Source organism: Myxocyprinus asiaticus, chromosome 3, assembly GCF_019703515.2.
Source record: "Myxocyprinus asiaticus isolate MX2 ecotype Aquarium Trade chromosome 3, UBuf_Myxa_2, whole genome shotgun sequence".
Lineage (NCBI taxonomy): Eukaryota > Metazoa > Chordata > Actinopteri > Cypriniformes > Catostomidae > Myxocyprinus > Myxocyprinus asiaticus.
This window is the reverse complement of record NC_059346.1, coordinates 35,594,821-35,617,721: the sequence shown is the minus strand read 5'-3', so window position 1 is coordinate 35,617,721 and position 22,901 is coordinate 35,594,821.

The following is a 22,901-nucleotide window of genomic DNA, read 5'->3' as shown; positions in this document are numbered from 1 at the left end:
TTTTTTTTTTTTTTTCCCAGCAGGGTAGATCTATTATTTATGTCAGTCAGAGCAGTGATAGTTCTCATAATGTAAATGGTGTTTTTCTGTTTCACATGAGAAACCTGAGAAATGTATCAGAATTTAAAAAGAAAATTACTGTACTCAAAGAATAATCTGTTTTCTCTTTTCTGCGTTTATTCTCTATTTTGTGAATTTATGTTCATTACTAATTCCAGATGGCTTTTTGGAGCTCGATGAACAATTCGTTTATTTGTTTATTAATTACATAAATAATTTGGGAGTCTTGATAAAAGCGAAGTCCCTGAAAATACAAATTTGTTTGAAAACACAAACATCATTTAGCTGTTTTTAAGTTTAAATATTGTATTGTATGAGATTAAATCATCTTTAAATTAAAAAAAGTATTTTTTCCATTATCAAAACAATCCATTTTTTTCATGAAATGGTTTGTGTCATAGCATGGTATGTCCTACCCAGCCTGTAAAGGTCTTGCTTTCATTCGAAGTGGTGAAAAATGTTGCACAGTGCTATGAAATTCCTGCCTGGACAATGATGTCTGAAATTCTATTCAATTAATTACCATGGCAACAGGGGTAAAACACAAAAGAGGGTGAAAAGATGGCAGGAGCGGGCTGACTCAATCTGCTGCTGTAGTGATCCCCATGTCTCTCTCTCCACATATACTTCAGGCCCAGAAGCCTGCAAGGTAATTATATGCTTTGGAACACTCCACTTAAGTGCACCCAACAATAAAGTGAGTGCATATTCTCTGTAATCTCTTACCTGCCGAGTGAATGAAGATGTGAACTGAAAATTCTTCTTCTTCTTTTTTTTTTTTAAATGCTACTGTTATTCTTAGATATTTGACTTGGAAGCCTTTGCAGTTGTGCAGAGCATTTGTAGCTTCCATTTTACTGACATTTTTATTTACGACCAGTTCACAGATGAACATTTTTGCATTCCCTTTGATATGAACCATGTTTTCCAAAATTTACATTAATGCTCATTTCAGTGCAATCCAATACATTTTTAGAGTAATTCTAAACCTAATTAGTTGCCATTGTTTTATGGTTGATCACTTTATTAAATCAATAAATTTCATGAAATCATGGTGTCATCTAGTGGTGAGAATCTATTACTGCATTGACAAGATCGATCAAGCCCCTTCTTGGCTCTTCTGCCCTTTTTTGACTTGTTTATTTTTAGTTGTCGCTCTTCCTTCCTCTCCACTGAGACTGGTTCGAGGGTCAGGTCAGTGGCAGAAAGATCCCCTTTTTGCCCTTCAACCTGTCCCTCTGATAGTTGCAATTCCTGGGTCAGTACATGTCACTGAGGAGTTCAGCTGACATGCTGGGGTGTGAGGCTGCCGTCCACCCACTATTTAGACGATCCCAGATGAGTGACTAGGTGTTGTTAAGGGACATCCGCTGCTAGTGGAGAAGGCTCCTCACGCTTGAGAGAGCAGCACTGAAGGGAGGCCGGCAGATTGAGTTGACATGCTAACAATCTGATTGCAGTTGGCAGTGAGGAGAAAAGGCTGATGGAGTAGGAAGGTCTTGTTTGACCCTGCTGTCCCCTCTGTGAGAGAGATAGGGAGGGAGAGGAAAGAATGAAAGGGATTAATAGACAGGAAGTTAAGAAACTGGAAAGAAATATTCCAACAATATTGCACTCACAATAATGCTATTGTACTGAGTATCACAGCCTGATCACATGAAAATTAAGTGACTGTGGTGACATTTTTTGCAAAAATATATTATGCAGTTCATTAGACGTATCATGGCCGTTCAGAGGCAAAATTTCCACTGTGTGGCGCTTAAAGCGAGTTAAATGTTTTCCCAAACAGATGAGGTTTTTAAGATTAATTCTCTATCAAATTGCAAAGGAATTGTTCACCCCAAAATGATAATTCCCTCATCATTTACTCAACCTTATGCTATCTCAAAGGAGTGGTGGTGGTGTAGTGGACTAAAGCACTGAACTGGTAAGCATAAAGTTGTTGGTTCAATCCCAAGAGCCACCACCATTGTGTCCTTGAGCAAGGCACTTAGCTCCAGGGGGATTGTCCCTGTAATAAGGGCACTGTAAGTTGCTTTGGATAAAAGTGTCTGCCAAATGCATAAATTTGTATGACTTTCTTTTAGCGAACACAGATGAAGACATTTTTACACAGATACATTTGGCAGACACTTTTATCCAAAGCAACTTACAGTGCCCTTATTACAGGGACAATCCCCCTAGAGCAACCTGGAGTTAAGTGCCTTGCTCAAGGACACAATGGTGGTGGCTGTGGGGATTGAACCAACAACCTTCCACTTACCAGTTCAGTGCTTTAGTCCACTACACCACCACCACTCCTCTGTATGATTTGAATATATCCATACAATACAAGTCAATGGGGACCAACACTTCCAAGCTCCAAAAAGGACATAAAGGCAGCATAAAGAAAATCCATACGACTCAAGGAAGTGTATTAGCGCTTCAAATCATGATTGCGGCAAGGAGACTGCAGATGGCAAGATTTATAGTGAAAAAGGAGTTTTGGTCTGCTTTCACCCAAAACTGATCGTATCACTTTAGAAGACATTGATTAAACCACTTGAGTCATATAGATTACCTTGGGTGAACTATTCCTTTGAATCAACTAAAGCAACCTCCCTACCCTAAACCTTAAACCTAAACCTAACTGATGTTATCACAGAAGCAAATGTGAGATGAAAAACACAATTGCTAAAACAATCATGCCATTTTGTGGTGCTTCTACGACACTTGGCTCACGTGTTGACTCGCATGCTCTTCAGGACTTGTACACTGGTCCTTTGCATCGCAAGTGTAATGCTCTGTCAGTTGAGCTACTGCGCAATTTAAACATGTTTAAACAGCTTGTGAATATAGTTGGATATGTAATGCAAATGCTAAAATGTATCGCCTTACAAGTCATTTGCCAAAGTGTTTTGATGTTTTGACAGCATTGTGTGAGGAACATAGCGAAAAGTTAGTGTTTATGAACTGATAATCTGCCCTTTTACTTGTGAATTGTGCAAAAGTGAATAAAAGTCATTGTTGTTATAGCACCTCTATAGTGTTTATTTCATCAGGAAACTGCCACGATATGTACAATGAGCCACGTAAAAATTATTTAGCAGAAATGTTGGTATAGTAACGTGTTTCTATGAGGCCAGGTTGGACTATCAGCAGGGCTCTGATTACATCGTGCCTACGGCAATATCACAGCCATTTCGATATTCAGTACAGGAGCCCTCTTGCTTGTGTGATATTGCTTAATAATATTTATAGTAGTAATTACAATTAAACACCAAATTTTGTCAATTAATATTTTACAGACTTGTTTTCTAAACTTCACATCAAAATAAAATAAAGCCTTTTAAAAACGTGGCAAACAAACAATGCCAACACAATACAATAATGCAAATACTGGATGTAAGCATGCAGCATTGTGTTTTCAGTCGTGCCAATAAACTCTGTCATTATATGATAGTCTGTCAGCCCATTTCATGAGGCACAGTGCCATAGAGCTAGGGGTGGGCTGGGGCGGGGCGGGCTGAGCTCTGGATGTGACATGCTAATTAGAGGAGCTTTGTCTGCCATTGTTCATGTGGGTTTCCAGCAAGCAGGAATCAGATGCATGAAATCAGAATTTCACACTCAGCAGGGATCACCAGCAACATGCACTGCATGTGGTCTTCCTTAAAATCACACTCAATGCACGACTTAGAATTGGATTGTCAGTGCACACAAACTTATGATTTTTACATTTTTACTATAAAATTGCTGACTAGAATTACACTTTGCAGTTTTTTCAGTTGTGAATTAATGCATTATTGCAGTTTAAACATTCCAGGTCCTTCAAGCTTTAATAGGAAGCAGTAAGTAGCAAGCAGATTAGAGAGATAGTTTCTCCAGGGTACCACCAGCTGTTACAGATTCATGTTGAAACAGAGTCTCTTAGTCATGAGGGCAGATCATGTGTCATGATACATACATTTCATAGAACAAAACATTTTTTTTTCACGATACAGAACTTGCATGCAAAAGAGCACACCAGAGATAACCGTTCGGAGACTGTATAACACTCACTAAAGAGATACAGTATTAAATGAATGTCCATGTTTGTTTCAGTGATGCCCCAATGACATTAGAACGCTCATTTATGAAATGCAATGATAATGTGAGGAAAAGTTCAGCATCTTTTCAATGCACCATATTGAGCCATCGAAAGACATCCAACTGATATTTGACTACCCTCTCGGAAATTCTGATATTACAATATTAGACCAAAGTGCCTTAATATGGAGCTACAAGGTTAAGATTCACTATTACGAATTTGCGATGAATACAGGATTGTGTGAATAACATCATAATGATTGGCAAGCCTTTTATCATCCTTCTCTCTTGTTCTATATGAGTGCCATTATTTCTTCTTTGACCCAGCTCTGTAAAAATGCTGTTGCTTCTTTGTTGTCAGCAGAAATTATGTTTTTGTTTCAAAATCAATCATGGAAGGCATAAAGCAGACTGAACATGTATAACATTTATGCATAGTAGAGCATGATCATCAAGAACCACTTGACATATCTGATTAGCAGCAATTTGAGCAGTGTGATGAATGAGCCTGCTGTCATTTTGACCTGCTTAACCTCTTGATTTTCTGGGTTCATGTCCAGTTAACCTTTGGGAGGGTTACAACATCAAGTGTACCACCCAGTTCAGTCAATAAGACCCAATAGTAATCATTTCATTTTCTGGTTCATCAAATGAAGTTTGGCCCAGTTCAACCATCTCAGTCAAAGGCAGTCATTTATCAGTGTTGAACTAGCACCACAACAATAGAGTATTTGGTCACTGCTAGCTTTCAGAGGAATATTCTCTTCAGACAGGAAGCGTCACATTTAATTTTGCCTCACTATTATACGGGGCACAGCTATATCAAGGTGTTTTGACAGTTTTTTGTCAAGTCCTTTTGGTAGGAATCCCATGAGTGCTTTTTTTAAATTCTGCATTGTCTAATGAAAAGATCATTGACACGGAGGTCATTGCAAATAAAGTTGTAGGATTTAATTACACATGGCAAACTATATAGAAAATGCAGAGGAGCAATGTGTTGTAGATTGCAGCTTGTGGTCTAGATTGTAGCAACAGAATGGACAGAAAGACCAGCTTCAGGATGTCTAAAAGGGATATAGTGTCTTTCAAACCAAAAAATGTGTTACTCTTGCCTGTGAGATATAAAACGACAAAAATATAAATAAACAAAACAAAACAAAACAAAAAAAATAAGGTAGTGCAACTTTAGTTTTTTCCAATTTTTATATTATATATTATTTTTATGGGCTTCTTTGTCTTTAAGGACTGTAGAGGGGTGACAGGAAACAATAGCGAGATGAGTGTGAGTGGGATCATAAAAAGACTCGAGCCAGATTCGAACTTGGGTTGCCCCGCACACATGTGCCATGTCAGAGCACTACTCGCCAGAACATATGTGGTTATTTGTGTTAATGTTGTTTATTTTTTCTTTCTTTCACATTTTACATCTAAATCTCGAAGGGATGGTTCACCCAAAAAATGATTTAATTTACTCACCCTCTTTTCTCCTTAACGCAAACAAAGATTTTTAGACAAATATCTCAGCTCTGTAGGTCCATACAATGCAAGTGAATGGTGGCCAGAAATTTGAAGGTCCAAAAAGCATATAAAGGCAGCATAAAAGTAATCCATAAAACTCCAGTGGTTAATCCATGTGTTCAGATCAATATTTAAGTCCTTTGTTACTATAAATTCTCCTCCCAGCCCAGTAGGTGGCGATATGCACAAAGAATGTGAATCGCCAAAAACAAAAGAAGAAGAATGGGAAAGTTGAGATAAATAGCAACAAAGGACTTAAATATTGATCTGATTCTCACACACACCTATCATATCGCTTCTGAAAATATGGATTAAACCACTGGAGTTGTATGGATTACTTTTATTCTGCCTTTTTATGCTTATTGGACCTTCAAATTTCTGGCCACCATTCATTTGCATTGTATGGATCTACAGAGCTGAGATGATCTAAAAATCTTACACATCTGGGATGGCATGAGGGTGAGTAAATGATGAGAGAATTGTCATTTTGGGTGAACTATCCCTTTAAATACTCTTTGACCAGCGCAGTTATGCTATGTCCTTGTGTTCTCAGCATACGACAGATTGATCTTCAATAAACACACACTCATGTAAAGATACTGAGCAATCTAAGATATCATATGTTTTAGTGGTGATTCAAGCAACAGTAGAGCACCAACAATAGCCCAGAGCACTGTTTGTTTTGGCCCTGAGCTGAGGGAGGGGAAAGCTACATGTCAGATTATGACTGAGCTGTCCTACAGTTGCTACTACTTCCACCCATAGATCCAATCTAAATAAAGTGTGCCCATCTGGTATGCTCAGGGGGTCATGAACCACCTCCCTGGGACCTAAACACACTGGGTCTAGAGAAGCAAATTCATAGAGAGCCTTGTCTCTGGCACCACTGAACGGGCCAGAAGTCAGCCCGTCCCTTGCTGTGTGCTAACAATGCACTGCTGGATGGGTGGCTGCGGGGAGGGAAGAGGACTATCTCCTTTCATGTGCCACATGGCTGGAGTCTGAATATGGGCCAGAAGGGGCTTGTTAATACCATTGTTCCCCTGCACGGTGGCATACATCCTCACCATATAACTTTGATCTCATAGTTTGCCCTTTTCCCCCAGCTCTAATTCCCTAGTGGCAGATGCACTTTTATTCAAGTATGTGTTCTTTAGCTGTTAATCTCAAAGCTCAATAGGATAAGTGTAAATTGTGTGTTTTTGTTTATCAGCATCATTAAAAAAGGGCTTTTATTTTATGTGCATGCCTAAGAACTAAAAACACTATAGGTTAATGCAAAGACTGAAATTGTGTTTTTGAATCGCCACAGGAACAAATCGCATGACAAAATATCAGAATATCACAATGTATGTTTAGTATCTGATCTCTCTTCACCAAACTATAGGCAAAGTGTGTCATTCCCTCCACTCTGCCAAATTGGGAATCACAATAGAGATGGTTCACATTCACCCACTGTACATGACAATGGTGCAATTGCTGTCTGATTATGTGGACAAGATGCCTTTAAAAGGCAAATTACAAGCAATCCCATCTGAAGAGAGGGCCACCAGGCTTGTAGCTCCACATGTGCGTGTCCCACTCCACACCCACCCAGAAAGGCTGAAAACAAGCATGACCATTCAGACAAGCCCACACTCCATCTTTATGGCTCATAGCAGCTGATTAATTTTAAAGACAACAGACAGAACATGGGGTTCAATTACACAGCTGATATTTTGAATGACAGTCAAAGGGCTCAACAACACCTGTGCAAGAACTACAGTGAGAAAACAGTACACTCAACCAGTCATATGTTTGGATGTATCATTCTTTATTATTAGGCCTAGTAATTTCCAGATTTTCCAGATTTTAGAATAAAAGTTAGTGTTTAGCTTAGATCAGTGTTTCTCAATCCTTCCCGGGAGTACCACTAAAACCATGTCCTCACTACACAGTGTTTGGTCGGATTTTGCTGTCGCAGACAGACTTTCGAGGTCTGCAACAAAAACCTCGAATCACAGCCAAATCAGTGTTTTCTACGGTCACAATGCTTGTTAAATGAATATACCGGGTTCAATACAAGTTAAGCTAAATTGACAGCAGTTGTGGCGTAATGTTAATTACCACAAACAATAATTTAGACTTGTCCCTACTTTACAGTGAGACACTTACAATGGAAGTGAATGGGATCAATTTTTGGGAGGTTTAAAGGCAGAAATGTGAAGCTTATAGTTTTATAAAAGCACTTACATTAATTCTGATGAAACTTGTGTATTATTTGAGCTTTAAAGTTGTTTAAATCGTAATTTTTTACAGTCTTTTTAGGGTTTGTTGACATTACATTGCAGGTTTGGTACAATTGGCCATAACTTTACACAGAATAGGTTAGTAAGTGATTTTATCACACTAAAATCATGTTAGCACGCATATTGTTTATGTCTTGTGGCTATACTTTTGAAACAGTGAGTATTGTAACATTTACGGATTGGCCCCTTACACTTCCATAGTAAGTGCCTCACTGTAACCCAGATTTTAGTCTTTAAAGAAAAGGAGGGGCAAGTCAAAAACTTACTGTTGTAATCAATTTTAATTGTCGCAATCAGTATTATGCCACAAATGCTGTCAGTTGAGCTGACCTTTTCCTTTAAGTATGAGCAGTTCAATGACATGATGAGCCAGTCTTGAGCTGTCACAGATATTTTCAAGCACGTTTGACACAATCGCCACAATCTTGTAGTGTGAGCGATGCAGCAACTACAGTGAACTGCTTATCATGCATATTGTACTGAAATGGAAAGCCACAATTTTAACATAATTGTGTTTTATTGTAAAAAAATGACTAATAAAATAAATGGTCTGAGCACTATTCTTGCCATTGTGCTATTTTTTATTTACCTCCAACCCTTGCTGCCTGCTTCTTTTCAACCATCATTTTTGCCATATTTTCTTATATATATATATATATATATATATATATATATATATATATATATATATATATATATATAAATGCAAATATCATGTATTTTTTTATCATGTATTTTTTATTTTTTGTAGCAAAAAAAGAAAAACAAAATACGATTTTTTTTTTTTTTTTTGCTGAATTTTAGATCTGTCATCTCAGATATTTAAAAAATACAAATGTACTATTAGGTTATAGTTTTAACTGAAAATTTCTGTTAGCTAATACTTATCACCTACAGCTTTTGGTGGGCTTAATAAAAGAAAGTAAAGACATTATCAGTATATCAGGTTGTTTACTGATGGCTGTCAGTAACAATGGCCTTTGGATTTTATTTCTCACCTTGGATTTTCAAATAATTTTTAACAAAGCCTCTTCATATCCGAAATGCATCTTAAGGTTACCCTTGTGACATTTATAAAATAAATATGGACTTTTATTTATTAAACTTTTGGTCCCATTCTGGCCCTCTTTTTTATCTTCTCACCTCTGATCCTTGAGCTCCCTGGAAAAAATATGAATTATTTTTGACATTGATTCTCAACAAGACTAATAAAATGAAGTAGAGATTTAATGAAAGACTACTATCCAGTGAAAGGACCCGGTAGCCATTAACCCTACATGCTACGTAGTCCAGGGAAGATCAGTGGAGTCCATGGTCAAATCAACTCTTGGAAGCAAATTAGTGAACACCATAAAGTATTGGAGTACTCCCGCCAGGATCCCTAGAGACTGACCTTTGCTTAGGGACTGTGTTACATTTGACTTCCTGAGGAAATTTATCACAACATTTCAATTAATGGCTGGCAGGCATACGAGGCAGGTGGCTATCCGGCTCTATTTGACCTTACAACCAAGACTAGCTTAGATTTCTGTGTTCTACCAGATCCGATGATGACCTCAACTGAACTTTACACAGTACAGTGGTTTTGCAGAATAACTGGGCCCAAGTTAAAAGCATTTGAGAGAGAAAGGTAAGGTTTTGATGCAGATCAGAGGCTTAGAAATAGCCATACAAGTATTTCAGTTTTCTTCTATTACAAAGCAACATCTTAAAATGTGAAATGGCATGACGTAAATTGATGCCAGATTTTTAACTAATCATTCAAAACTTCTTGAGAGGACCTTTATCATTTCATTCACTATAGATGTCCATCAAAAATCATGCAGGTCAGAGGGCCAAGTTCTAATCAACCTGGTCATTTGAGGTGTTGAGATGTGTCCAAACAAATGGATGTCCAATTTCCCCCTTTGTCAGGCTGACCTTAGGGGTAACAGAGAGTCTCTCAAAGGGCCTGTTTGTAGAGGTTGCCCATCACTGCCCACTTATTTCTCTTATGGCGACTCCATCCTTCTCAGTCATCAAGGCCCAATGGAAAGGGAGGGTGGGAGGTGTTCTAGTGGCCTACTGGCATGTCCTGTGTGAGGATGCACAGTCTTCAGGTCTCCCTTCTCCCCCGATTGTTGCCTTTATCAGGTGGCGAGTTAAACAGTGACCAAGAGTTGACAGACACATCCTTTCAGAGGCAGAAACAAGAGAGATAAAGAGTTTACAGTGCTATCTATAGGTACAGGCCATTCTTACTGCAGCCCCACAAATTCTCCATTGAAACAATGGAGAGGATGCTGCAAATGAGCCTGTCATCACAGCTGATCCTACCAGTTTGTTTTGTTGTTGTTGTTTGGTTGATTCTTAAAAAAACATTACAATATATATGTATAGGTAGTTCACATATGTGAACAAACAGAAAATTTTTACTTTTTTGCAGTATTGTAATATTGTGCTATATTCGTGTCCATGACTGACTTGACCTGACAAGACCTCAGCTTTCCTTTCATTCAAATGTAATGAAAATCCAGTGACTTTTCCCCTTGGCCCACTTATACTATAGATGTACAATTGTATGTGGGTTAATCTAGCACAATAGCCGGTGGGATACTGTGTTGTTATTGGTGCTTTGAGATTTTTCTTAGACCTTCCTTTCTCAGACATATCAGGGTTCCTGCGGATCCTTAAAAAAGTCTTAAAATGTCTTAAATTCAGTTTTCCAAAATTTAAGGTCATAAAAATTCTTAAATATCCTAAATGATACAGCAAAAGTCTTAATTTTTATTTAAAGAGGTCTTAAATTTTGGGGCAGAAAGACAGGAATCATGATATGACCTAATGCGATTATCAAACTTCAAAAGGATACTATTTAATTAAATAAATGCATGTGCTGCATCCTTCAAAGTGAAAAAACGCAAGCACGTGGGGGCTTGTGAGTGTTTTCAGCTGTTGCAGAGCAGTTCACAATCATTAAGCAATATTGGAAATTTATGACAAGCTATTACTAAAGATCAACTGTTGTTGATGATGATGACGATGATATAGTGTTGATGAAAATCGACAATGTTTACTTTCGATTGGTTGCACCCAAATGCTAATTTAAACAAGATTCTAAAAATCACTGAAAGTGAAAATCACCACATTGCCTAGTCATAATAGTATATAAAAAATAAAAAATAAAATTATCTTACAGAGAGATATGCTACAATAAGAGTATTCCGAAATTCTTTTAAAATTCTTAATGAAATGCATTATATTTTGTGGCAAATGAAAATTTTATTTGTATCTAAACAAGCATTTTTGTGACTAACTTCTTAGTCAAGCAAGAATTATATTGGTAATATTGTGCCAAAAATGAATGCCCTTTTTTAACTGCAGAGATTTTACTTTGCTGAAAGCAGGCTCTTGTCTTTGACTCTGTTTTACAAGTGGGTCCCACCTGCCAAACAGTCTGAATCACAAAGAGGAATGCAGCCTGACAAAGGGCATATTACCTTCCATTGTAAGCCTGCTGAGTGCTTATTTATTTAGTTTAGTGCCTTCGTTCTCTTTTTCTCTTTTACTGTTATACAGGCCTGTGTACACACACACATTCAGGGATTTTTCAAATTATGTTGCTTTTCAGCCGAAGGATGTGAGCTGCTCAGTAATAAGTACTGAATACCTGAAAAGGTGCACATTTAAAAAGAAATAACAGTGTTTTCTGTAACCCTATGACAAAGTAATGCTAGATTGTTGAACAATGCCTACAGTCACAGTTGTTGCCTGAAAGGTTTGCTGTGTGGCAGCTACAACTTATGATACATACTGTTGGCAAATTTGCCAATTGGAGGCATTGTGCTTGTTGTGTCTATGTCCTCTAAATCTAATTAAATATTTGCAAAGAGCCACGAGAGGCTGTGCATTACAGTGATTTTAACATGGGTAAGGGGTAAAATCAGTAACGCAAAACCTCTCATGGTGCATTGCTTTAAATATATTATGATTATGTTTCATGATATTTCATTAGATTGAAAAATCACTGTAACATGCGGTGGGTGTCAATAGAGCTGTTCTGGTTGTAGTCCAAAAACCCTGAAGAGAATTTAGAATTTGCAAGCATTTTCAAGCCATGGGTTCCCTTGGGATATTCATATGGGTTTTTATAATGGAAGTTTTAGATTCATGAGTAGAATAAGGTCTGTGCTAAACATTACTTGAAGATAGTTGGACATTTTGTTCTACAACAGAAATTACACTCAGCCATTACCCAAACGTGAATTTTGAAGCCGCCATGTTTTTTTGTTTTTTTTTTCAAAGGTATGTTGCTAACAATTAGCTACATAAGGACTACGTTTTTCGTCAGGCACAAACACTCACATGCTTATGGTAGTTGTTTTTATCTAGCAACTTGTTTGCAACATACATTTTTAAAAGCAAGGCGGCTTCAAAATTCACACTTGAGGTATGACTGTGTAATTATTTATATATTTATATTTTGGACATGTTTATTCAATGTTAACATGATCAATGTACAATGTGCCTTCCTGAGGGAAATAGAAATACAGTCATTTAACAGAAAATCTTCAAAATATTGTGTGACAGAAACAACTCCAAAGCAAGAGGGATAGTGTATAAATGATAACATACATGCATAAACATACCCAAAATAAATAAAAAACAAACTAAAATAGTAATAATAAACATAAGAATAGTACCATTTATAAATATTAATATTGGTGACTAGATTAGTAACAGAGTTTAACAATCAAAACCTACAGAAAAGCACATGAAAAAATTTCCAATACATATTTCTATCCATCTTCATTAGCATAATCCTATAACGGAAACTGATACATGTAATTTAGAACACAGAAGAACATCAGAACACAAAAGAACCAAGACCATTCTTTATAAATTTTCTTGAGCCCACCTCTAGAAGGAGGAATCCAACACCCCAGACAGCCCTAATTGACACACATAACTATTTTTCTCAAATCCGAAGGCAAGTGATCTATAAACGGAGACCATAAATTCTGAAAAATCTGTGCATTACCCCTAAGCACAGCAGCCAGTCTCTCATGGGGCAAAACTGCAAAGATCTCTCTATACCACTGAGTAACAGAGGGGGGAGTGTCATTTACCCATCTAATAAGGATGCATTTCCTTGCCACAATTAGCAGTTTATCTAACAGTTTGTAACCTATTGCAACTAGTGTCAGTGTTGTTGCCTGCCTTTTGGATGGGACCCCCAAAAGAAAAAGACTAGGATCCTTTTTCAATTTTATCTGAAGGATGATGCTAATTTCACAAGCAATGAAGCTCCAGAATCTAGAAATGTACCTGCACCCCCAAAAGCAATGAAAATACATCCCTAACTCTGTATGTCATTTAACACAAAGGGCCGATATACTATGATCAATTTTATTCATTATAACTGCCGTTATATGTAACCTATGCAAAATCTTATATTGGGGCTCTCTGAGCCGGTTACACGTAAAAGTGGATCTCACACATTTAATGGCCTCCTGCCAGTCGTCATCTATATATATTCATTGCACAGATCTTCCTCCCATTTGCGAGCCACTGTGTTCAAAAAAGAACATTTTATATAAAAGAATAAAACCTAGATATAAAATGAGCAGCATTAGTTGTGTTAACCAGGAAAATCTCAAAATTGCTAAGTGCTGACAAATCCAACACAGGTCTTTGCTTTGAAAAAACATAATGCCGAATTTGCAAATAACCAAAGTGATGTTGCTTTGGGAGATCAAACTTCTGTCATAATTGTTGGAAGGACATTAGGAACAAGTCTCCCAGTACACGAATCCCCTTTATGTGCCATGCTTTAAAGAGAGGCGAACCTAAGCCAGGGGCAAAGTCCTGATTCAAGTAAATCGGACTCAGCATAAACATATTTTCACCTCTCCCAAAGAACCTTGAGATCTGTCGCCAAACTTTAATAGAATTGTAAAGTACCAGATTTTTCCTCACTGTATCAACATACTTATAGGGGCAAGCAAAAAGGCTCCAAGTAGAGAATGGGGAACAGGCCCAGCAATCCACACTAGGACACAGATCACAGTAAGACCTATACCACTCCCACATGAGTCTGGCATGGCAAGCCCAATTATAATATAAAATATCTGGCATAGCTAAACCACACAATTCTACTGGCATCTGCAAAGATTTAAACTTTTGTCTAGGTTTTCTGCCATTCCATGCAAATCTAGAAAAAGCACTTTCCAGCTCTGCAGAGATTTTCTGTTTAACCATAATGGTAACATCTGAAGTGGGTACAATAATCGAGGAAGAATATTCCTCTTGATTAAACTTATCCTACCAAGCAGTGAAAGAGGATGAGCTTGCCAGCAGTTTAAATCTTTTTTCACAGTGTGAATAATGACTGTGTGTAATTTATGTTATATATATAAAAAAATGTCCAAGTATCTTCAAGTAATGTTTACTACAAACATTATTTTACTCACAAATTTAAAAACTCATTGGACAGTCAAGAAGGAACTTTCTAATTAGCCTACCTGGTTCGCCTACAAATTGACGTTATGACTAAACAGCTCTGTAGCAGTACAAGTAAAGACACCAATATTTAATAAACAGTTAAAAAAAATTATAATTAATAATAATCAGAATAATTCTTATTCCTGATAATATTGTGCATTAGCCTAACTGTAAAAAATAAATAAATAAATAAATAAATAATTGTAGGCTATTTGTGGTTGATAAGCAAATATAATGTGCGGTCACAGGTGTCCGTTTATGTTCATTTTACAATGGCTTCCAACTTTGCTCATCCAATCAGAATTCAGAGTTGTAACTATTGTTTTTATAATGAATATATTACTTGTTTAAAGTTGCTGTAAGAGATTTTTTTTTTCATGGAAAGGTATGCAAGAAATGTTCCTACTCCCTGAAAGATATTAATAAAATAAGTGTTGTGAGATATCTCACCTGTCTCTGTGACAGCATTAGACTCTGTAAACAGCAAACAAAAATGTGTCCGCGGGCCGCGGTCTCTGAAGCTTTCTGCCTGTCAATCATTTAGCATGTTCTCATAATATTGTAGTGGCAGCAAATTATTGAGACTTAATGACATATTTATGCCATGCTGCTCATAATAGTTGTCAGTTGAGGGCGCTATTTTGCTGCTGTTGTTTTTGACAACCGTTTTGGCTTGGTGTCGGCCTCAGTAAAGCTCATTTGGTATCTTTGAAGGGCGGGGTTTTTGAAAGAGGGGGTGTGGATAATCCAAGGGGTCAGTTTATGGAAATTCCAGAAGGGCTAAAATCACTTACAGCACTTTAATTTTTCTTCACTGATTTTACTATTGATCTCCTGTACAAGAGACAGTATTTGATTTTGTCTAAAATAGCATGATGACAACCAGTATAAGTCTCTGCTTTAGCCATTCCGCAACATGCCGACCCATTGTGTGTTGTTTCTTACTCTTATCAAACATGTCTATTCAAAATGTCCCCTGCTTCCTCTCTCAGAAGTGTCTAACATCTGATGATGCTATGGACCCCACATTTGTTATGACCCCACAGTTCATGACCTAAAAACTACCCTTTCAAAATGTTTACAAAAATATTCTTTTCTAAAATGTAAGTAAAATATGGACAGGAATCAAGCCACAAACGAGGTCTGGAAACAGAGAAAGACTTGGCATTGGCTTCTTTCCAGACCCCCTCTCAGGTCTGTCTTTGCCAATGTATCCACCAAATCAAGGTGCTTTCTCCAATTCACTCAGGTGGCTTTCTTCCTCCTCCCAACATGAAAGGGGAAATCCTCCATCTGCCAGGTCATATTGAAAAGATGGATACTGTCATGCTCCTCAGAAGCAACAATGGCCTGGTTTGTGGAGGGGTATTCCTGATGATTATTCCAGGTCAGACCCTTATCCAACTGTGAAAACTCACTCTTTTAGCACTACTTCTATGATTAGAGGGGACAGCTGCAGGCTGAGGCCTCTGTGACCTGCAACTTTTTCGATCTTGTTGTATTGGGGGGTTTAGCCTTGTGCCTGTGGCCCATGGCTGACTCGTACGGCCTTCCTCAGAGTTTAGCAGATTGAATCTGTCAGTCAGTCTGTGCTAAACAATGATAAAGAGAGCTGAACCAGGGCAGGTTGTGTCATTTTTTCCCTCTGTTCATTCAATCTATATTTAATCAATGAGAGTAAATGTAAAAAAAAATTTAAGGTGCAGATCAAGAAGCCAGACCTAGCGGGTTTTTGAATCCAAGTAACCTGACATCATGAAGTCTTGCGCTGTCGATGCAAGCCTGTGACCTCTCCATGAATGTCACTGAAATTCTCTTTTGGTTTGAGATTTTTATACCAAAAAAGACACATTCATGAGTAGTTATCTGCCTTTGACATGACTCAAGGTGTTTTGCTGCAAAGTCAGCTTTTGTTCCATTTTTGGATGAATCTGTGCTATTAAAAAAGAGAAAACCAGTTCTATTTATCAATGGAAAATTCACCCAGGTGTGTAAGCAACAGGGTTACATGATCTCACACTCCTGTGCATAAAACATAGCCTATCAGTAATATTGTGAGTAGGCAGCAATGACTTATGCAAGTTCAAGGACTTTATCGATTGGTGAGCTGGGCTTAATCAAAGTCTGTCTTCCCCACCACTCATAGTGATTAAATAAGTCAGACACTCTGACAAAAAGTCTTTGACTCTTTCATTGCTTCTCAATCATGGCTGCTGCACTCAGCATCTTGGAATGCTTTTGTTCACGGGGCAAAAAAGTAAAAAAGAAAAATAAAAGTGGAATCCTTTTGTGCACAAACAGCTCTTAACAAAATGTATTTTATAAACAATGAAACATGCTATATTTGTATTTTACAAAGTAAATGCTTTCAAGTGATAATTTTAGTTCAAAACACAGGATTTGCAAAAACAGAGTGACTTCCAAATGCTACAAACCAACAGACCTGTTCATATACAAACATGCTTACTAGAAATGCAAATAATACTCTCTGAAGGATAAAAGATTGAAAAGATAGACACTTGATGTTTTACAAATCAGATCAATTAGACTTGTTTCATGTCTGTTGTATTGGCTATGATTGACAGCTTTAAAATATCCGCAGCCTAAGCTGGGCGGGCAGCTTCCTGAGAGATTTCAGAATATCTGATCAAAGTCCCGACAGCACACAGATGCATTCAGAGAACACATACAGACTCACAAACACACACACACCAGCTGACCCTCTCATCACAACTAACTTTATTAGCTGATGGTATCTCTCTTTATCAATGTAATTGTAACCTCACCACAATCAGATGAAGCATCAGTTGTGTCTCTCAATTCTCTTTGTGTCTTGCACAGATGTGAAAAGGGGAATAAAGGTCATGCGTTCTCTCCCAAGTGTTACATCTCTGTTTCACCTCATCATCCAGCCATAGGGGATGGTGGCGGTTCATCAGATAATCAGATCTTTGATAGGACTTCAAGGTGTGGGTAAATCACATTGACTAATCAGATTAGCTGCCAAACTGGCAGAGAATGGGGGTTTATACACAACATGAACACATCAACTTCTTTTGAAAGCTGAGCCATATTTCTCAACTCATGATTGGCACTTTTAGGATTGGCACTTTGAATCTACTGTACAGCAGGAGGTGGTGTCACAGGAGGCGAAGCTACAGGAGGCAAGGGCTCAGAGGTCAGAGCTGCTGGGGACTCGGAGAGCAAGGCACTAGGGAGCAAGGTACAAAGGAAGTTAGGGAGCATGGTATTGGGAAACATTGCACTGGGAAGCATGGAAAAGGGAAGCATAGCACTAGGGAGCAAGGCACTAGGGAGCAAGTCTGCTGGGAACTCAGAGGGCTCAGAGGCCAGGGAAGCTGAGGATCCAAGGGGCAGAACCATTGGAAACTCAAGGGGTGGATCCAAGGAAGACTAGAGGGGCAGAGCCATGGAAGACTCAGAGCAACTGTACAGGGGTCAGCAGACTGGGAAGTAAGTGGCCACTGGGCACTGAACAGACTGGTAGCTTGTGTCTGACAGGTGCTGGCCACTGGACTGAGCAACAGACTGGTCGATGGCTGCTGGGAACCAGACAGGCTCGTCGATGGCCTCTATGGAGCGCCGGCAGCGACTGGAGAACGGCCTCCGTGGCCCACAGGCGGTAGAGCATATGATGAGGCGGACGCTGAGATGGCAGCCGTGCTTGCCCGGGTGGCTGCGAACATCGGGCTGAAGTGGAACCCTCCACTCTGCCCTGAGCCTTCACGGCTGGATGATTGGTTTCTGGGCTCGAAGCGCGACTCACGGCCGCGCCCACCCCATTGCCTTTCTTCCCGGAAGTGCACGAGGAGCTAACGAAGTCATGGAAGGCACCTTTTTCTGCCCGTTCACGCTTCGCGGGCTCGTCCGTCCTAACTACCCTCGACGGCGGAGCGGCTAAGGGATATGTTTATCTCCCCAGGTAGAGCGCGCCATAGCGGTGCATTTATGCCCCCAGAGTGCAGCCACCTGGCACGACCGACCAAGGCTCCCTTCCAAGGCCTGTAAGTTCTCTTCCTCATTAATGATCCTGCAGGCCCACCAGGCCAAGGCGCTGAAAGATCTGCATGAGGGTAGAACCGACCCAGGGCTGATGCAGGAACTGCGTACTGCGACCGCCCTCACCTTACGGGCGACGAAAGTCACGGAGCATGCCCTGGGCCAGACTATGTCCACTCTTGTGGTCCAAGAGGGGCACCTGTGGCTCAACCTTGCGGAGATGCATGATGCCGAGAAAGTCCACTTTCTCGATGCCCCATCTCCCAAGGGTGGCTTTTTTGGTGACACCGTTGAGGATTTCCACCATCAGTTCTCGACGGTGAGGAAGCAGACTGAGGTGGTTAAGCACATCTTGCCACGACGTGACTCGGCCGCCTTCAGGCCTCCGAATTCCTGCGCCCCATCTGCTTCTCACCAGAGCTGTTCCCCTGCGGTGCCGGCCCCGGCTCCCATACCATCGGAGCCCATATGCCGGCCTCAGAGAAGAAGATCCCCCCCGGGCCTCGGCACCCACATGGTCGGTAAAACAGCAGTTACCTTATTCCCTGGGTCAGCGCACTCATGACGGCCAGGCGCTGAATGTCTTTCCAGTCAATGAGGTGAACACGAGTACCTCCCGTTCCCTCGTTCTCCATCGAGAGACAGCCGGCAAACAGGTAAGTGTGCTGGTCTCTGGGGTCGCTCGCCCGCCCCAGTCACCAGCCACCGTTGCAGGCTTGCGGAGCAGCACGTCCCCCCTGGGCTGTCTTCCAGGTGGGGTGCCTGCTCTGCCTTGCCGTGAACCACCCTGCCCGCACATGGTAAGTCCAGTCGTCCCCTAGGTGTCGCTGCCAAGGAGTCTGGAGGCCTGGTTAGCGCTCTCCAGCCCCTCGCTGTGGCTCATCAGTACGATTCACCTCGGCTACACGATCCAGTTCGTCAGACGCCCGCCCAGGTTCAGTGGCATCCTCTCCACTACGGTGCAGGGCGAGGGTGTCTCCGTCCTCCGGGCGGAGGTTGCCACCCTTCTGGCAAAGGGAACAATAGAGCCCGTCCCCATAGCCGAGTTGCACAAGGGCTTTTACAGCCCTTATTTTATCGTGCCCAAGAGAGGGGGAGGGTCACGCCCAACTTTGGATCTGCGTGCTTTGAACAAAGCCTTACACAGGCTTCCGTTCAATATGTTAACGCAGAAGCGCATCCTGGCATCAATACGACATCAGGATTGGTTCACGGCCATCGACCTGAAGGACGTGTACTTTCACATATTGATCCTTCCTTGACACAGACCCTTTCTTCGGTTTGCCTTCGAGGGATGAGCATACCAGTACAAGGTCCTCCCCTTCAGTCTGTACCCTCGCATCTTTACCAAGGTCGCAGAGGCTTCCCTGGCCCCGCTGAGGGAGAAGGGCATTCGCATTCTCAATTATCTCGACAACTGGCTAATCCTAGCTCACTCGCAAGATCTATTGTGTGCGCAAAGGGACCTTGTGCTTCAGCACCTCGACCGACTCGAGCTTCAGGTCAACTGGGAGAAGAGCAAGCTCTCCCCTCTGCAGAGCATCTCTTTTCTCGGTATGGAGTTGGACTCGGTCACTCTCAAGGCATGTCTTATGACCAAACGTGCTCAGTCAGTGCTGACCTGCCTGAAAACCTTCAGGCAGAAGGTAGTGGTGCCAGTGAAATAATTTCAGAGGCTCCTGGGACATATGCCATGCTCGGCAGCAGTTCTTCCCCTCGGGTTGATGCATATGAGACAGCACTCGAGCACTCGAGTCAGTAGCCAGTGCTGAGGTGGGCATGGCACCATGGCACCCGGCATGTGACCATCACGCCATAGTGCCATCAGACTTTCAGCTCTTGGTCAAACCTGCCGTTTCTACAGGCAGGTGTTCCCCTAGAGCAGGTCTCAAGGTGCGTCGTGGTCATGACAGATGCCTCGAACTTGGGCTGGGGCGCCATGTGCAACGGGCAGGTAGTCTCTGGGCTCTGGACAGGGCCCCGACTCCTTTGGCAGAGCATCAACTGCTTTTGAGTTGCCTTTGGCCATTGATTCAGGGCAAGCATGTGTTGGTCCAGACCGACAACACAGCGACCGTAGCATACATAAACCGCCAAGGCGGCATACGCTCGCTACGAGCCACTCACCTTCTGGGCATCCGCAACCGTGCAGCAGACGTGCTCTCATGGCAGGTAACGCTCCGTGGGGAGTGGGGACTCCACCCCCACATAGTCCAGCTGATTTTGGAGAGATTTGGGGAGGCACAGGTAGACCTGTTCGCCTCCCAAAAGTTCTCTCACTGCCCCTTTGGTATTCCCTGTCCAAGGCTCCCCTTGGCATGGGTGCCTTGGCGCACAGCTGGCCTTGGGGGCCGCGCAAGTATATGTCTCCTCCAGTGAGCCTCATTGCACAGACTCTATGCAAAGTCAGGGAGGATGAGCAGCATGTCCTGTTTGTTGTGCCGTACTGGTCCAACTGGACTTGGTTCTCGGATCTGATGCTCCTGGTAGTAGCACCAGGCACATTCCCCTGAGGCAGGACCTTCTCACTCAGGGGCAGGGCATGCTCCAGCACCCATGGCCAGACCTCTGGAATCTCCATGTCTGGCTCCTGGACGGGACGTCTTCCGCCAGTGGTGGTAAGCACGATCACTCAGGCCAGTGCCCCCTCTATGAGGTGGCTGTATGCCTTGAAGTGGTGTCTCTTCATGAACTGGTGTTCTTCCCGTGGGGAAGACCCACAGAGATGCTGTCTTTCCTTCAGAAAGGGCTGGAGAGACGGCTGTCTCCCTCTACCCTGAAAGTGTACGTGGCTGCCATAGTAGCTTACCACGACACACTGGACAGGAGGCCCTCACAACAGCATGACCTGATCAACAGAGGGCACGAGGAGGTTGAATCCTCCTAGACCGCACCTGATTCCCTCTTGGAATCTCTCTGTGGTTCTACCTGACCTACAGAGAGCCCCCTTTGAGCCCCTGGAGCAGGCCGAGCTCAGCACTTTGTCTCTGAGGATGGCCCTCCTGGTGGCGCTCACTTCCATCAAGAGGGTGGGGGACCTGGAGGTGCTCTCTGTTACCAGCGAATGCCTGGAGTTTGGGCCGGCACACTCTCATGTGATCTTGAGACCCCGGCCCGGTTACATGCCCAAAGTTCCCACCACTCCTTTTTGAGAGCAGGTGGTGAACCTGCAAGCACTCCCTTCAGAGGAGGAAGACCCGGCCTTGTTGTTGCTGTGTCCAGTTCATGCCCTGCGAATCTATCTGGACTGCACGCAGAGCTTTAGATGCTCGGAGAAACTCTTTGTCTGTTTTGGAGGACAGCAGAAGGGGAAAGTTGTCTCCAAGCAGAGGCTGGCCCATTGGATTGCTGGTCACGATGTGGTTGAGCACTCACTGCGAGGCACGCATCAGCTTGCCCGTGTCCACTCTTTTGTACCTCGTGACATGGTTCAGCGCCTGCAGCGTTTCCTATAGGAACCCCTAGTGTCACTACATCGACATAACATCGAGTGAGTGACAGACAGGGAACATCCTGGTTACTGATGTATCCTCTGTTCCCTGATGGAGGGAACGAGACATTGTGTCCCTCCTGCCGTGGCGCTGAACTGGCCGCTGACATGGACGGGACTCTCTATCGGCTCTTCAGCATAAATCTGAATGAGTGGTGCACGTCATCTACTTTTAAACCCATATGTCCAGGGGCGGAGAGTGGCATGCAAATTCCACTCGCCAATTCTCATTGGCCTTTTCTATTTTAAGCAAAGGTGATTGGGGATCTCAAGATTGAACCCCTAGTGTCACTACATCGACACAACGTCTCGTTCCCTCCATCAGGGAACAGAGGTTATATCAGTAACCAAAACATTTTGGCAAGTTGTTTAGGACATCAGCTTTGTGCATGACACGAGTAATTTTTCCAACAATAGATTACAGACAGATTGTTTCACTTTTAATTGGCTATATCACAATTCCAGTGGGTCAGAAGTTTACATACACTAAGTTAACTGTGCCTTTAAGCAGCTTGGAAAATTCCAGAAAATGATGTCAAGCCTTTAGACAATTAGCCAGTTAGCTTCTGATAGGAAGTGTACTGAATTAGAGGTGTACCTGTGGATATATTTCAAGGCCTCCCTTCAAACTCAGTGTCTCTTTGCTTGACATCATGGGAAAATCAAAAGAAATCAGCCAAGACCTCAGAAAAAAATATTGTGGACCTCCACAAGTCTGATTCATCCTTGGGAGCTATTTCCATATGCCTGAAGGTACCATGTTCATCTGTGCAAACAATAGTATGCAAGTATAAACACCATAGGACTACATAGCCATCATACTGCTCAGAAAGGAGACACATTCTGTCTCCTAGAGATGAATGTAGCTTGGTGCGAAAAATGCAAATCAATCCCAGAACAACAAGTATCTATATCCACGGTAAAAAGAGTCCTATATCGAAATAACCTGAAAGGCTGCTCAGCAAGGAAGAAGC